The following is a 17642-nucleotide window of genomic DNA, read 5'->3' as shown; positions in this document are numbered from 1 at the left end:
TTCTGTTCATGCTATTAAAACAATTTCTATTGTTATGAATAACAATGGAATGTGTTTTCGGGATGTAGAAGCAGGGGTTTCCAGAAATCCCGCTCGTCACATCCTGTGGACAAAATCCATTGTTATTCGTAACAATAGATCTATTCAATTTACACTTGTTTCAGAAATAGAAACTTTGAAGTATAACAATAGAGCTAGGGTGTAATCTTAAAAACACCAAGTTAGTAAGTTTAGAATCTGTCTATTTCTAGTTCTATCTTTAGAATCTTTCTAGTTCTAGTTCTATATTTAGCTTCCATCACGTATTCATTGATTTTTTGAGGTGTCAGTACTGAATTAAATAAGCATATACTATCCTCATATTTATATTTCCCTAATTCAGACAGTTTCCACATTAAATAGAACAGCAAAAAATGTGTTCACATGCAGTTTTAGGGAAGTATTTATTTAAACTTGTTTCTATCACGACATATCTATATCATATCCTACAATGGTATTCGAATTACAAGAATATCCTTGACTATTATTAATTGTCATACAACATAAGCATAAAATATCGACAATATCTCTACACAGTTAATGTGGTGTGCAATAAATTAAAGCACAGTAATTGCTGAATGAGCAGGATGTACTAATAACTGACGTAAGCATTAACTAATCATGTAATCCAAACATGTTTCACTACAATTAGTTCTTTGATAATTACATGTAGTACTAAAAGTATTTCATCTGATCGCGTCTTCTTTTTTTATATTAATAACGGATGTTGTTAGTGGAATGATAATGGATGTTTTAAAATCTCCATTGCGTATTTGTTATTCCTTATGTTTTGTCAGATTAGCTCTGTGTTGGATAAAATTGATCTCTGTATAGAAGCCGTAATCTCTCTATTTTTGAAAAGTATATGTCAACCTTTTACATCTAGTATCTATTACCTCAATCTTAAATGTGATGTAGGATTATAACAGGAAAACTCTTGGAGAAAAAATCTCGTAGGAAGATACAAAACTACTAATATGATATGGGAGAAAGAGACAATATTTGTTTTTTGATGGCAGTCATTGTTTAGTGTTTAACACATGTTCAACAAATTGTATGATTTAGGTATTTTTATTTTTGAAAGAAAAATGTTTCATGAAACGATCATAAAAACACCAAATTCAAATTGGGTACATACTACTTAGATTTGTGTATGCAATTATACTAAAATATTGATCAAGGATAGTATTCTCTTGACGGAGTGCTAGATTTTTCACTCAAACCAGCAATTACGATCGCTTATTATGGAAGAAACCTTTATTTTGCATCTTAACCTATGACAACCTAGATCTTGTGACAGGGAGCTTCGTACAAGATATGAATGTGATTTTTTTTCGAATCCCGGGTAGAAAATTTCAGTTTGAGATTTGAATACAGTGTATAGTTAAATGGGAATAAAAGGATAGTTTAAAATATTAAAGATAAACCGGAACATGTGTTAAAGCACACAGAGGAGAAGATCGGAAAAGACAGGAAGGTACATAAAAGGTGGATAAAACCAATACTCGAAGAAAGACAGATGAACTATCGCCAAAGGACACTACATAGAAAATGAAAAATTGAGCAACATTAGACATTAGACATTATTTTATTTACCAATCATGGGCCCTTGTCAGGCAAGATACAAAAACATCATAATACAATAGTTATTATAAAACATGCAAGTTTTAACAAGAAGCCCACAAAAAAGAGGAAATAAACTAAGTTGCTCCAGAAGGGTCAGAAATCCCTACCTTACTGGTGACTGTGACCCTTGATATTACGCGACATGTATGTACACAGTCCCTATGATATCAAATAACTTAAATATTTCCAGCAAACAAATAGTGGAACTGATCTAAAAGCAAACAGAGCAACACACTTCAAAGTTTCATTCTTTAAAGATATAGCAATTATCATAGTCATTTATATATCGTTGTTTTTACCTTGTAAACATCGTAAGAATGCTGATCCAGTTCCATCATCATCCTCGGCTGCTTCGGCGCTATTCCACAACAACCTCCAGAGGTGCGCCGGCTCAGGTGATCAGTCTGAACCTGAAACTTGATGGCTTACATTGCTCCCGATATGTCAGCTGATGTAAATAAAGGCAACAATAGTATACCGGTGTTCAAAAGTCATAAGTCGATTGAGAGAAAACAAATCCGGGTTACAAACTAAAACCGATGGAAACACATCAACTATAAGAGGAAAACTGAAGTGCAACAAAAACAAACGTCAACATACATAGAAACAAACTATTTGATAACAACTGCCATATTCCAGACTTGGTACAGGACATTTTAAGAAAAAAATAGTGGGTCGAACCTGGTTTTATGGCTAGCCAAACCCCGCGCTTTTATGGTAATGGTAAAAAAAATCGCTAAAATGACTACACTACGTGACAGAAATACAGCACAAACACACGCAAGAACACTCATCACAGAGAAACGCACAAACAAATGATATAATAGTCGACACAACATGCAAACCGCAGAACAACAACGAACATCCTCAATCAACGACAGACGCCACACGACATCACAAACAGTGACGCACTATGTAACGAATATGTAATCTTGAACTTCACACAATTATTTTCACATCACTAGTCCAAACAATTTTCACGACAATGATGGTATTGAAAGGCTATTTTATAATTATTTGGACTACAAACGATAAGACATAACCCATTATCCAACCGAAACCATAACAGAAACTTCAAAATTAAATACATGAATGTTGGATGCATAAAATACCGAGACACGTCGTATAGCAATGCAAATTCACACTCGGTATAACAGTCATATTCGGGAATAGGTCACGTTCAGTACTTAGCAGACAGACGACATAGATGTTAAACCACAATCTAAGACGTAAAAATGTCATTAGCTAGTTTAGACAAAGACACACCGTATAGATTAACCAATTCGTGATGTAACTGCTGCACTGTCACTGATTGATGTTTTCATCAGAGCTGTTATAAAGTCTTTTCTCTCATCTTAAGTCCTTTATTTACACTAAATGTCTTAAAATCACATATCTCTTAATTACCCCTTTTCCAAATCTCATCTCTCTTCCTCCATATCCACTGTGATGACACTTCTACTTGTCTACACACTTCTGAAATAAGCTTCTTGCTCTCTGCTCCTACCACTCCTCAGGTCCTGAGAGCTTGCCATACTGTCTGTCTCGCAAAGCCCCTGCACCCTACTTCAATCGCAAAGCACCACCTCCTCAATCCCCGCTGTTGGCAATCTTCTACAAGCTGTTGGTATTTTGCCATCTTCCTTTCGTGCGCATCATCCATCCTTTCTTCCCAAGGGACTGTCAGTTCCAGCAAAGCTGTCTCCTTGATCCCTGTGACCATAGTACCATATCTGGTCTTAGCGATGTTGCTGCTATTTCTGCCGGGAGTCTCATACGTTGTTGAATATCTGCAGTAAACTGCCAGTCTCTGTTGCTGTTGCAAGCTAAGGATCCCAAGGCATTCAGGTGTTTTGTCTTTGCTCTCTCCAGCCTTCACAAAGTTTACGAAAGTGATTTTCTTCTTGACCTTTCTCTTCTTCCTCCTGATGATGTCCAACCTTGCTGTTATTTTTATCAGTACACTATCATGTCTCCATGTGTACCTACCATCTTACAGTGCCACTTGACATGATGACAACACATGTTGTAGAGATGCTGTTTTGTCTTTGCATAAGGTGCACATTGGATCTTCTATCAATCACCATGTATAGAGATTTGATGGACTTGGTAGTACATCATACACTGATCTCAGTATGAAGCTCAAACGGTATCCCTCCATACTCCAAATCTCACTCCAGGACAAGGCCCTGCTTCTAGTTCCTTGCCAATTTAACCAGCTACCTTGCTGCTTCATGCCTACCGCCTTGATATTCCTGCTCTCTTCTTTTATCTGTCGTACTTCCTGCTGTACCAAATCTCTCTTGCCCTTTTCATCTGCTGTATCCCATCTTGGTTTTGTTGTCATACCAAATCCTTGTTTCCCTACTGCTGTGACACCGACAATGACACTATGTCGAAGTCTTGTCTCTGCTTCTTTCACTGCTTCCTCTGCTTTCCACTTTCTTCCTGTCCGAGTCTTTACTTTGGCTCCAGTAACTTTGACATCTTTGCTGTCCCTCAACATCATGACCTGTCGTGTTTTTGTGACCATAAACTCTTCTGTTAACGCCTTGAGTGGTAATTGCAATTTTGTCCCTGTACTATACAAGCCAACACTGCTGAAATTTCTTGGTACTTCAAGCCAACGTCTGAGGCACGCACTGATCTTTCTTTCTAAAACCTCAACTTTGGACATGGGAAACTCATATACCAATAATGGCCATAGTATCCTTGACAAGACACCATGTTGATACATCCAAGTTTTGTATCTTCCTGGCATGCCACTTTTGTCTGTCTTCGACAGCCAATCTACCAACTGCGTTTGTATTTCTTCGGTGTATCCAGTGTCTGCTAGTGTAGCGTCAAAATGTTTTCCCAAGCATTTCACTGGTTTATCTCCAACCGTTCATATCTTTTCCCCTGCTAATTCGAAAGTATCATCTCTCATTTTGCCTTTTCTCACAACCAAACGTCTTGATTTACTGGGTTTGAATTTCATTCTGGCCCAACTTATCATTCCTTCCAACTCCTCTCAGGTCCATCTTCCCTCTATAACCGTCTTTGCTGTAACAGTCATGTCATCCATAAATGCTCTTATTGGTGGTTGTTTTATACCTGCTGACATTAATGGTCCTCTACTGTGTTTTTCCACTGACTTCACAATGAGGTTCATAGCTGCTGCAAACAATGCTACTGACACTGTACATCCCGTTAATATTCCTACTTCTAGTTTCTGCCACGCTGTGGTGAAATCTCCTACTGTAAATCTCATCTCAATGTGATCAAAGTATTCTTGCAGCATTGTCCTGATGGTGCTTGGAACATGGTACCTCTGCAATGTCAAATCAACCAGTTTGCTAAGTCGCTTTTCTTCTCCTTTGCTTCTATTGTGTCAAAACACTAGTATGTTTAATACATCCGGATACTTCTGGCATGCCTCCTTTCTGAACCGATAAGTCTATTTTTTCGTTGCTTAGCAGGAACCTTGTTGTCCTCTTTGCTAAAACTGCTAGGAAGATCTTACCCTCGATGTTCAATAGGGAGATGGTTCTTAACTGCTCAAGTTTCCTGGACTTCTCCTCCATCGGAAGAAAACATCCTTCTGCATTATACTATGTTTTTTTCATCTTTCTTCTTCTCCAAACTACTCTCAAAAGCTTCCACAATCGTCTGGCCAGCTTGGGACCATTCCTGTATGCCCGATACTGAATACCGTTTGGCCCTGGTGCTGATGCTGCTCTTGCTTTCTTCAGAACATCCTGCACTTCTTTGAACTTCAGTTCTGACTCGTTAAATTGTTCTTTCGGTTCCTCTGGAGTTGCCAGTTTCTCACATTCTTCCAGATCTTCCTCTCGCCTTCCACCACTATGGGTCTTTCTGAGATGTTTTTCTACTTCTTCCTTTGAGTTTTCCAATATACCAGATCCTCTTGCTCCAAATAATTTTTTCATATACTGAAAAGGGTGTGCTGTGAATTGCGCTCTTTCCTTTGTCCTTTTCTTCTGTCTCTTCTATGTGTTTCTGCTCATGTTAGTGTTTTCAATTTTCCCCTGGTTTCTTTCCTTAACAGTTGTAGAGGTAACCTTTCCTCCTCTATATCATCTATATACCTCTTCTTTAACCTTCTGAGGCCCCCTCTCAGTTCCTTGATCTTCCTCTGTCTACGATTACTCTGACCTTGTGATATCTCTCTTTTCCCAGATGTAATCAACCCAAATCTGTCCTTTCCTACGCTGTAAATAATGGAGGTCATTGCTCTCATCTTTCTATCTACATTTCCTGCTAATGTTGCTTCTAAGATATTTTCGAGATCTTCATCACAAGCTTTCCAAATTGCTTTGTCTGCACTTGATGGCCACTTAATCTTTTCCTTTCTTGGCTCTTACTTTTCTCTTCTGACTGTTGGTTATATCAGATTTATCTCTTCTCCTTCTGTAAGTTGTTCTATCTCTGTAAGCTGAGCTGTGTGTTAATCCTCACCCTGGTTCACATGAAGGTTATCATCACTGTGGTTTGCTTCCTGGATGGTCTCCTCCTCCGTCTGACCAGATCTCTCTGTGCGTTAATTGCCAGAATGGGGTGGCACACATTTCATTCAAGTTTGATAGATCTTCAAACCACTGGCATTCTTGCAGACTTTCCCACAAAAACATGTACATCCGTTGTCCGTGCTCGTTGTCCTTTTCGGTTCTTTAGTCGTATCCTGAGTCTGTCTTATAGGCTGTTTATCCTCCCTCGCTCTCACACAGCCTCGAGGGTGTCTTAATATATATCGGTCCATAGCGTGTAATGCGGGTTCCCCTTCATAGGGGATGCACTTTGGCCTGCCAAGACTAATGTCCCAAGTACCAGTCTCTCCTGGTTGATTGCTTTCTCTCCAGGTCGCCATTTATATATGATTGAATCTTCTTTTAGAGTAATTGTAATTCACTTGGTAAATCATTGGATCGCAGTGTACAAAAAATACATATAAAACTATGTTTCACAACTCATATCTGGTTTTGACTTGTATAGTTGTTTTTTATGTCTTTTTTACCAATATCAAAGAAATAGTTGCTCTTTATGAACTGATACTTTAATTTATGTTTTTCTGTTACTATCACGGATGGAAGAGGATGAGCATTATCAAACTAATTAAAAAACATTTTTATCTGCCCCTGTCATGGCGGCACCCACGAAATTTATTAGCTAAAGAAAAAAAGTAGTATGTCCACTAGGAAAAAGTAATTTGTCGGGAAAAAACAATGTAAACAGTAAACAACTTAAAAATTACTTCTACTTTAATTCAGAATGTTGTGTAAATAACAATAATTATGTGATTACATAATCAAGGTGAGTTGTGAGAATAGTGATTGTTTACATCGGAACTTGTCAGGTATATACTCGATAATATGGCGACTTTAGAAGCTATTGCCGATCTTAAGTCTGCTGTCATGGGTATTGATTCAAAGGTAACACTCTTTACATCAAGGCTAGACTCTGTTGAACAAAACTTAACGCATTACTGAGGTCAGGTCAGAAGTTGTGCAAGTAAAGTCAGATCTTAGTACTACACAAACTGAGGTGGGAAAGCTTAGACTAGATCACAACGAGCTACAGAGAGGTATAGGGTACATAGAGTCACAACTCAATACTCTAGAAATGGAAAAAATGGAATGTCTGAAAAAAAAACATTGACGACAAACTTTTCGCATTGAAAGAAAATCAATTTTTTCTAGAGAAACATGAGCGTAAATACAATATTCTTATTTACGGTATAAAACAAATACAAGATGAGAACATATGGGAAGTAGTAGACAATTTCTTTGTGAAGGAGCTGGGGATAGAAATGTTTAAAGCACAAAGTTTCCCCCTTGCAAATGCCCACAGGATCCCATCAAGAGCCCCAGTTGTTGGCCAAAAAAGACCAGATGCTATAATTGTGAGGTGTAGGCACTACTCAGACAAACAATTAATAATGGAAAATGCATACAAAGTTGCAAATAAAAAAATCAGAGTAGTAGACGATTTACCCGTTATAATGAAAGAGGCACGAAATGATCTGGCAAAAGTTGCATATAAAATAAGAAATGACGAGAAATTACAAACCAGAATAAAAGTAAGAGGCATAATCCTGGTCCTAGAAACACGACTTAACTCAAAGGATGCGTGGAATACGCGCAAAACAATTAATTGTGTCAGATGATACAAGTACATGTATGACTGTGACTACAGAAATTGTAAATACAGGCTGATGCGATGTTGTGCTTTTCTTTGTTGTTTCTATGACTGAAAAACTTATCATGCAACTTTAACATATTAAAATGTTCAATCTTTTGTAGGACTTGCTTGTCAGTAAGTATATTACTGTGTTAAATTTGTTTTTACTTGTGTGTTTTTTCCATTATGCTTTTGTTGAAGTCGCAATCATATAGTATATACATCGGCTGCATGTTAGTTCATAGTCTTGTTATTTAAGCTTTACTTTTTTCTTTAGTTTTGGCCCAAAAAATATGTGTATTTTTTATCATCATTCTTTGGTACATACAGGAAGAACCTAATATTATAAAAAGAAAATGTTTTATTTAAGGAGTCGTTTATAAAAACAGATTTTTTAATCTGTAAATGAAAAAGGAAAAATTAAAAAATGATGTAAAAATTATCTACCAGTAAACAAATAAACTCCATTCTTAATATTTTAACATTCTAATAAAGTGCTTTCATATGATCAATCCTGTGAGATTTGTATTAATGGGACAACAACCCAACAACACCCCATACATGTAAGTCAAAGGAACATATAGTGTTAAACATGTTGTGTTGGGCTCTCAAAAGTTTATATTCTTTGTACTAAATTGTTGATATTTCAAACTTTAAATCACAAACTATTATGAATACCTTTCTTTACCTAGTATGTTTTACATCAGCATCTGCATCTTTTTATCAAAATGAAGATTACATAGTACTTGAAACCCTGTATGTACCAACCATGTTTCTCCATCTAAATACTAAAATATACTGTTAGAATTATAAGTTTTAACAGGATTTTTGAAACGCTATTCATTGCTCTAACATAATTTAATGCTTCTTTCTGCTGTTTGTTTAGCTTTCACTCCAATTGTTAGTGCTTTTTTTCTATACTCATGTTTAACATGTGCATTACAAAAGACCTTACTTTGCAAGTTTGTTAACCTACATATATACTATTTATAATCAGGTCAAGATCAAATTATATACTGTTTTGTGGAGAAATATTTTCCTGTGACATGAATGCTCAATCTTAAATTGCAAAATAGCATAAATGCTTACATGAAGATTTGTAGTATTAAGTAGAAGAACTATAAGCTAAGAAATAACTCAACAAACTATGAAACCCGAATGCATAAAATACCATACGTGTACTTTTTTTCTGTCTTTCTAAAAACATACAGCTGGGCAAAAGAGTGAAATCTGTGTACACACATATCATGCATATACAACTAACTTTGATATAAAAAAAAATAAAAATAGTTTTTTCATTATCTCTACCTTTTTGAATAAACCTAACTATTTGTGTATATTTGGATGAGTAATTATAAGATAACTTAAAAAAAAAAATATATATATAAATAACTTTAATGAAATTAATGACTAAGCTAACTATCATCTCAATCATTGACTCTCAAGAATCATTCTATTGATTGATGATGTAAGGGAGATAATCGTCTTTAGTTTTTATGATAAAGATATCACCCATAGAGCACATCATTTCTGTACTTGAAAAAAAATAGAACAGCAGTTGATATATTACTTTTTGAACAACATAATTTGTTTTTAATTATTTGATTTTCTTGCTTTGTCTTTTTTTTTTTGAATATTTATGATCTCATTATTTTCTTCTTTCTATTTTTACATTTTACAAATTGTATGTCTTTTTCTCTATTTCATGTTATTGGCACAGTACTTAATATTATATTATACAGCATCGTTGGTGTATTCTGGTTACAATTAGAATTCCACACAGACATGGCAGGTGAGATCAGACATCTGAAGGATATTTTGACATTCACACACTTAAAAGTACACAGTTGTATGGGTCATTAATTTTTTTATGCATTCTTCAAAATTACATATTATTGTTTTGTTATAAAATAGAAATATCACTTGAAAATGAGTAATAATAATATAAAAATTTTCTCATACAACTGTCAAGGTCTTAATTCAAAAGAGAAGCGAAGAGATGTTTTTGATTATCTTAAATCAAAAAAATGTAATATATATTGCTTACAAGATACACATTTTTCAGAAAATGATGAAATATCAATAAAAAATCTATGGGGAGGAGAGTGCATTTTTAATTCATTTGCAACAAATCAAAGAGGGGTAGCAATTTTATTGACAACAAATTTTGAGTATAAGATACATAAAGTAAAAAAAGACGATCAAGGAAATTTTTTATGAATTGATATGGAAATAGAAGGAAAAAGAATGACCCTAATAATCTTATATGGTCCAAACAAAGATACACCAGAATTTTATGTAAAACTAAGTGAAATGATAGAAACTTTAAACAATCAGTCAGTTGTTATAACTGGAGACTATAATTTAGTACAAAACCAAAGTCTTGATACATATAATTATCAAAATATTAATAACCCAAAAGCTAAGGAGAAAGTTCTAGACTTAATAGAATTTTATAATTTAACAGACCCATTTAGGGAAATTAATCCAGACTTAAAAAAATTCACATGGAGAAAATCTAATCCCATAAAACAAGCAAGATTAGATTTCTTTTTAATAACCCAAGACCTTAATCAAAATGTTTATGATGTACAAATTCACAACAGCTAAAGATCAGATCACTCTCCAATAATATTAAATCTGAAGATGAATGATTTCATAATTGGAAGAGGATTATGGAAATTTAACAACTCACTTTTACATGATATTGAATATTCCAAAACTATAAAAGACACTATACTTAAAGTAAAAGACCAATATGCATCACTAGTATATGATAGAGATACTTTAGAACAAATAAATGATTTAGATATCCACTTTACAATAAATGACCAACTCTTTTTAGAAATATTACTTACTGAAATCAGAGGGAAAACTATTTCCTATGCATCTTATAAAAAGAAGGAAAGAGATAAACAGGAAAAAATGTTATCAGAAAAAATTCAGAAATTAGAGGAAAGCATCTTAACAGAGGAAATATTAACAGAAATTGAACACCATAAATCTGATCTTAGAATAATAAGGAAAGAAAAAATGAGGGGGTACTATATCAGATCAAAAATGTAATGGATTGAAGAAGGGGAAAAACCATCTAGTTCCTTTTTGAATATGGAAACTAAACATTTTATAAATAAAACCATCCCCAAACTAGTTAACTAAAAAGGGGACACAATTTGTAAACAAGATAAAATATTAGAAGAGGCCAAAAATTACTATAAATAACTTTATACTAAAACAGAGAGCTTGAGTAGTGTAAATCTTAATAACGAAATTCCTGATTCTGATATTGAAAAATTAACTAATTCTTTAAAAGAATCCTTAGAGGGGGGATAACTTATAATGAATTGACAACAGCTTTGCGTAGAATGAAAAATGAGAAAAGTCCGGGGTCAGATGGCTTTACAAATGAATTTTTTAAATTCTTTTGGACAAATGTAGGAAAATTTGTTTTCAGATCTATAATTTGTGGTTAAAAAAGGGGGGAATTGTCAAGAACTCAAAAGCAGGGTATTATTACTTGTTTACCAAAAGGTGATAAACCTAGACAGTTCATGAAAAATTGGCGACCAATAAGTCTTTTGAATACAACATAAAAACTAGCATCAAGCTGTATAGCAGAGCGTATAAAATCTGTCCTACCCATTATTATTAACAATGATCAGACAGGTTTCATTCCTGGAAGATATATTGGAGAAAACACTCGTCTCATATATGATATTTTATTCTATACAGAAGTAAATGATTTACCAGGTCTTCTCCTTCTTATAGATTTTGAAAAAGCTTTTGATTCCGTATCATGGAAATTCATAAATGAAGTATTAGACTTTTTCAACTTTGGACCCTCTATAAAACATTGGATAAGGACCTTTTACACAAATATAAGCTCATCAGTATCCCAAAACTGTTTTCTGTCAGATTTCTTTGAGATCCAAAGAGGCTGTAGACAAGGGGATCCTTTATCACCTTACATTTTTCTTTTATGTGCGGAAATTCTAGGAATTTTAATCAGAAAGAACAAAGAAATTAAAGGAATTAGAATTGATGACACAGAATATCTTATCTCCCAATACGCAGATGACACATCAATAATACTTGATGGTACTCCCAAATCTCTAGATGCATCTCTTCGCTTACTACAAAAATATGCTGACATGTCTGGTCTCCATATGAACTTGGACAAAACAAAGGTAGTGTGGATAGGCAAAACAAAAATATAGTAAAGACACCATGTGTGTAAAATGGGGATTGGAATGGGGTTCCAGTAGGTTTACACTACTAGGAATAACCTTTCTGTCAATTTGCATGAAATTTAATTGTTAAACTATGGTCCAAGAATTAAGGAAATTGAGAATATAATAAAAATTTGGTCTAAACAAACATTAACACCGGTTGGAAAAATAACAATCATCAAGACACTAATTATCTCAAAATTGAACCATCTGTTTTTAACATTACAAGCACCATCAAAATTTATTCATTTATTTGGGAAAACAAACCTGACAAGATAAAAAGAGAAATATTATGTTCTGAACACAAATTAGGAGGGCTGAAAATGATAGATATTGACAAATATATAAAAGGATTGAAACTAACATGGATTAGACGGTTGTTGAAAAACAACCCAAAACTAAATAAGGTACTAGAAAGTACTGAAAAAATCAGTATTGAAAACCTAGTTTATTTAGGCCCAACAAAAAGATGTAAAAACCCTTTTTGGGAAGAGGTCTTTAAAGCTTAGACAGATTTACAAAATAAATTTATACCAAAAAATGAAGACGAGTTTGTATCAGATTCGCTCTGGAATAATGAAAATATTAAAATAGGAACAACATCTATTTTCTATAAAGACTGGACAGATAAAGGGATCTTTTTGATAAATGATCTATTAAAATGAGGGAAAACTAATGACTTTTCAACAATTCCAAGACATTTATAAAATTAAGTCAAACTTTCTTACTTATAATGGGGTAATTTCATCAATAAAATCATATAAAAAAAGCTCTCAAGAAAGATATATCCATAAACAATCTTAATAAAACACAAGGACCAATTATTCCAAAAAATATAAGAATATTTTTTTATCAAAAAAGGCTCGAAAGATATGTATAATGTTCTATTAGAAAAAAAAAAAAACAGTACTAAACTTAACTGTGAAGACAAATGGTCCTTAACACCGAACAAAAATTTTGATTGGAAAACCGTGCATAATATGTCTTTTTACTCCACAAAAAGCTCAAAACTTCAATGGTTCCAGTATAGAATAATACACAGAATCTTGAGCACAAATAAATGTTTATTTAAAATAAAAATAAAACAAAACGATAAATGTACTTTCTGCAATGAATTTACCGAAGATATTGAACACATATTTTGGCCATGCCATAAAATAGCAGATCTGTGGATAAGACTCGGTGACTGGATTTATAACCAAACACAAATAATTATTCCGTTTAACATGGATATAATTTTATTCGGAAATTTAGGAAAAACAGAAAATAATAAAATAAAAAATTTAATAATACTATTATCAAAATTCTTTATTTATAGAACAAAACTGTGTGAAAATCAAGTCAGTTTTGCAGGGTTGAAAAATTATCTAAAAGAAAATCTAATTCTAGAAAAGAATATATTTTTTAAAACAAAGCCTCTTCACATTGCCAACCTCTACTGGGACCCCTGGCTTCCATTACTAGAATAATTTACACTTTACAAATTAGCATTACCCTATGTAATGTTACTGTGTATATTGTTTTAGCCTTCTCCACACCACCATATATGTTTTATTTAATATATTGTTATATGTTTGTTTATTGTTTTTTGTTCTTGTTTTGTGCCTAAAACCACATGTACGTTTTTTTATATCTATTTTGTTGTGTTTGTATGATTTTTTTACAATGGAAAACCAACTTTGCCAAATTTATTTAATGTTATATCTTAAGACACATGCTAGTTTTGACCAAAATACTGCTGCCAAAAATCCAAATTTCAGTGATTTTTTTTTGTTTTTTTTGTGTTTTTTTTTTTTATTTATCTATTATTTTCTCTTCTCTCTTTTCATTCTTTATGAAATAAAAATCTCTCTTAATTGAACAATATGGAAATAATGGTTACATAATAATATAGTGTATATATTTTATAATTTAGAATACTAACAATTACTAACTATTTTCTATCTAAATATACAATCTAATGTTTAACGAGGCCGGGATAAGGTACCGGTACTTTCTGTATCCAACTAAAAAATGTGAAAGTTTTTCAATAAAGTATGTAAAACTTAAACAAAAAAAAAACAAAAAATCTGTATGTTTATGTCTATCCCATATCATAAAAATCTTAAATTCCGTATAACTTTCGTTCGTAATTTTAATACAACTTCAAATTCATGAAATGTTATTCGAGTAAAATCGTTTCTGTCATTATTTTCAAATATAAATTGAAGTGAAATGTATACTTATACTGGTTAAGTACGTTTAAATTACATGACACGAAAAGCAGCAATATCCGAGACTTTTTAACAATACGATTTTGATTTTTTTGTCATACTAGTACATCAATACAATCTCCTACCTCCTTTGTGATTCATCGTCGTCAAATAAATAAATAAATAATAGCCCTTCATATACGGAACGAAAAAGATACGCATAAATTGTATTCTATTTATTTCATTTGAAAATAAACTATTGTTTGGCTAAATTATTTTGCAAGTCTTTGAAAACTGGTATACAATTTGCATCTGCACACGTTTATCAAACCAATTCGACAAAATTTGTCGAACGCGACAAAACTTTGTGGCAAACAGTTACAAGGGGAGATCAATCAAGAATTTCCAAATCCTACACGACGTTTCACCCAAGAAGATAATGCTAGAGCATCTAATCATTATGATGCTAAGGGCCCGTATACATAAAGCTACTTAAGTTAAGATTTGTTCCGAAGGGACGGATTTTACTTCATTTCCTACGATGAATTAGTACTACGATTGGATAGCTTAACTTAAGTGGTTTTATGCATATCAGCCCTGACTTCTATGTGGGAATCTCTTTAAGAGTCACCCGTATATATGCTATCAAAGCGATTGAAATCATTACCTCCTTTCAAGTTTGGCATCAGAAATGAACAAACGCCACATGTGGAGCATGATATGCTTACCCTTCCGGAGCACCCGATATCACCTGATATCACCTCCGGTTTTTTGGTGGCCTTCGTGTTGCTTAGTCTTTGAAACTAGTTTGCTATGTTGTGTTTTGTATACGGTTTGTCTTTAGATCGTTTCATTTTTAGCCATGGCGTTGTCAGTTTGTTTTCGAATTATGAGTTTGAATGTTCCTTTGGTATCTTTCGCCTCTCTTCTATGTTTTAGATTTAACCTTTTCGTAAAGTATTATGATAGAAATATCGCTATATGTTGAACATTATTTATATTCCTGCCCAAAACATTAACTGCACTTTGAAATATATCAGTTTCCTTTCTTGTTGTTCAGTATAGACAAACAATTTATACTTGTCTCGATATATTTGATCTTATACACCTCATTACACTATTCTATTTGACGCATAAAAATCCTTTTTAATATATAAATTGTGTGTTTTAGGTGTTCTGAGTAAAGAATGATGCGATGAACAACGGACTATCATGGATCTGGTGTTTGAAGGCAATTTTTATAACGATTCTCATGGCCATACCACTGGTCATTTATATAGTTAATTCAAAAACGTCTAGTAGTCATTATCAGGTTTATGGATCTACACATGCTCAGTGCTTCGGTAGCAATGACGGAATAACATCAGAAGTAGTAAAGAGGAGAAACGAAATATCTAGACAATTAAATGATATGAGCAAAAAACTAGGACAAATAGAATGTGATGTAAGTAAACTAGTTGTTAATTTCTATGTTGAACCATCAGCAGTTAAAACATTTTTTTTTAATGTTCCACACTAGTTCAAAAGGATAGTAAATGCCATACTAACTAGTTCTAATTAATTCGAACTATGTGCTTATTATATTGAGTTGATGACCCAGAATATCTTTAAAAAATCACTGAATTTAAGAAAGATAAAAGATTATTTAATTTTAGTTGGTCACTTTCTCTTTCGATTTCCTTTAAAATTTATTTATATCAACAATTATAACATGACCTGAATGGAAATGTATTTGCCTGGTGAACAAATTGGTAGTATTACTGGTAAATAGTCACATCGGATTTTTTTTCTCGTTTTGTTCAAGTTATAGAAAAGGTATTACTCTGGCAAGACTTCCGTTTAAACTCCTTCATGTATGTCTGACTCAATGTTTATTCCGTCGACAGAGGGGTGTTTACAGGATAGTCTTTATAGTATAATATACTGCTTTGTAACAGACCTAAACACAAAGTATGATTTTTACTTACCATCTCACAAAGCAGGAAAACATATCACTCTTTCAGTACACTTCATTTCTGAATCTTGGCCTACAAGGCTTGACTCCTCTCTCCTTAATGATTCCTGCTTTTAGGAGAAGTAGCAAGTATATGGCCAACGATCAATCTTCTGAACTCAGAAGTATAGCCGGCACGATTGCAGGGGTTTCCATTCGGAATCATAATTGTGTATTTTTTCGGTATAACAGACCAGCTTTACCCTTAATTTGCGATGATGTATTTTTAATCTGCATACGTATATTTCTCTTCAGATTTAAAGCAATTTTACACCGGGTCATAAATATAAAATACTCTTTGTTTGATTATCTGCAAATACTCTGCAGTTATTTAATAATTAAATCTGATATGATTTATCATGTTCCATGTTTTTGTCACTTTGAAACTCGCTCAACCACAAGCACTATCTTTGGTCATATTTCAAGTGTTAACATTGTATAATTCTTGATTTCTTTTTTAAGAGACAACAAGTTAACAGAAAGGGTGGATGGTGCAAGCATTTAAGTTTGGAAACAACTGGAGAACATAAAACCGATTTTAAACTTGTAAAGGCTTTATCACGATTCCTTGAAGGGAAAAATGTAGGGAGCTTTGGTGATGGACCCGGTGTTTACAAGCGTGAAATCCTCTAATTAGGACAGGTTAGATATTACGACGCATATGACGGAGCGCCATTTTGTGAGGAAACAAGTGAAGGGAGAGTTCAATTTATGGATTTAACCATTGCACAATACGGAATACCTCTTTATGACTGGATCGTATCTCTAGAAGTTGCCGAACATATACCGCAACAATATTAGAGTGTTTATTTAGAAAACATATTTAGACATGCTCGGGAGGGTATAATTTTGAGTTGGGCTGTGCCAGGACAGGGGGGAATGAGTCATATTAATAATAAACCCTCTAGTTATGTGATTAATTTGATGAAGAATAATGGGTTTGTCAGAGACGAGGAGCTATCAAAACTGTTGAGAAAGTCTACATCGCTATGGTGGTTACAGCAAAATACAAATGTTTATAAACGAGTAGATTTTCTGAAGTTTAGAAATGAGTCTTATTTGAGTCAGTACTATACGTAGAAATAATTCTGCAATTATAGTTTAGAAAAACTGTTTCTTAGGCATTTTTAACGAGCATTTGCTGTTTTAAATTATTTAAACGACAAGGAATGCTAGAAATGGTCCAAATATATTATTATATGCTGTTGCTCAGAGGCATTCGTTGTCTATGCAAATGTCGATATAGTGTCATATATACTTTAAGGTAATACTTAAAATATACTAGAACACACCCGCGACATCGCGTGTCCGTGACTGAATCAACATAATTACGCCTTATTATTAGCCTGGATTTTAAGTATTCGTAATGTCATCTGATTATAA

The 17642-nt window shown here is 33.4% G+C and overlaps 1 long non-coding RNA gene across 1 annotated transcript; it reads left to right on the top strand.

The window, feature by feature from the left end:
* Positions 1–226: 226 nt before the first annotated feature.
* Positions 227–17299, top strand: LOC127727904 (uncharacterized). The gene is made up of 4 exons (XR_007993883.1): positions 227–643; positions 7968–7980; positions 15438–15710; positions 16722–17299. It is a non-coding gene; the product is annotated as an uncharacterized LOC127727904 (long non-coding RNA).
* Positions 17300–17642: the final 343 nt, after the last annotated feature.

Source organism: Mytilus californianus, unplaced genomic scaffold, assembly GCF_021869535.1.
Source record: "Mytilus californianus isolate M0D057914Y unplaced genomic scaffold, xbMytCali1.0.p SCAF_2, whole genome shotgun sequence".
NCBI classification, from domain to species: Eukaryota; Metazoa; Mollusca; class Bivalvia; order Mytilida; family Mytilidae; genus Mytilus; species Mytilus californianus.
Note: the sequence above shows the minus strand (reverse complement) of the source record. Positions and strands in the feature narration are given on the sequence as shown.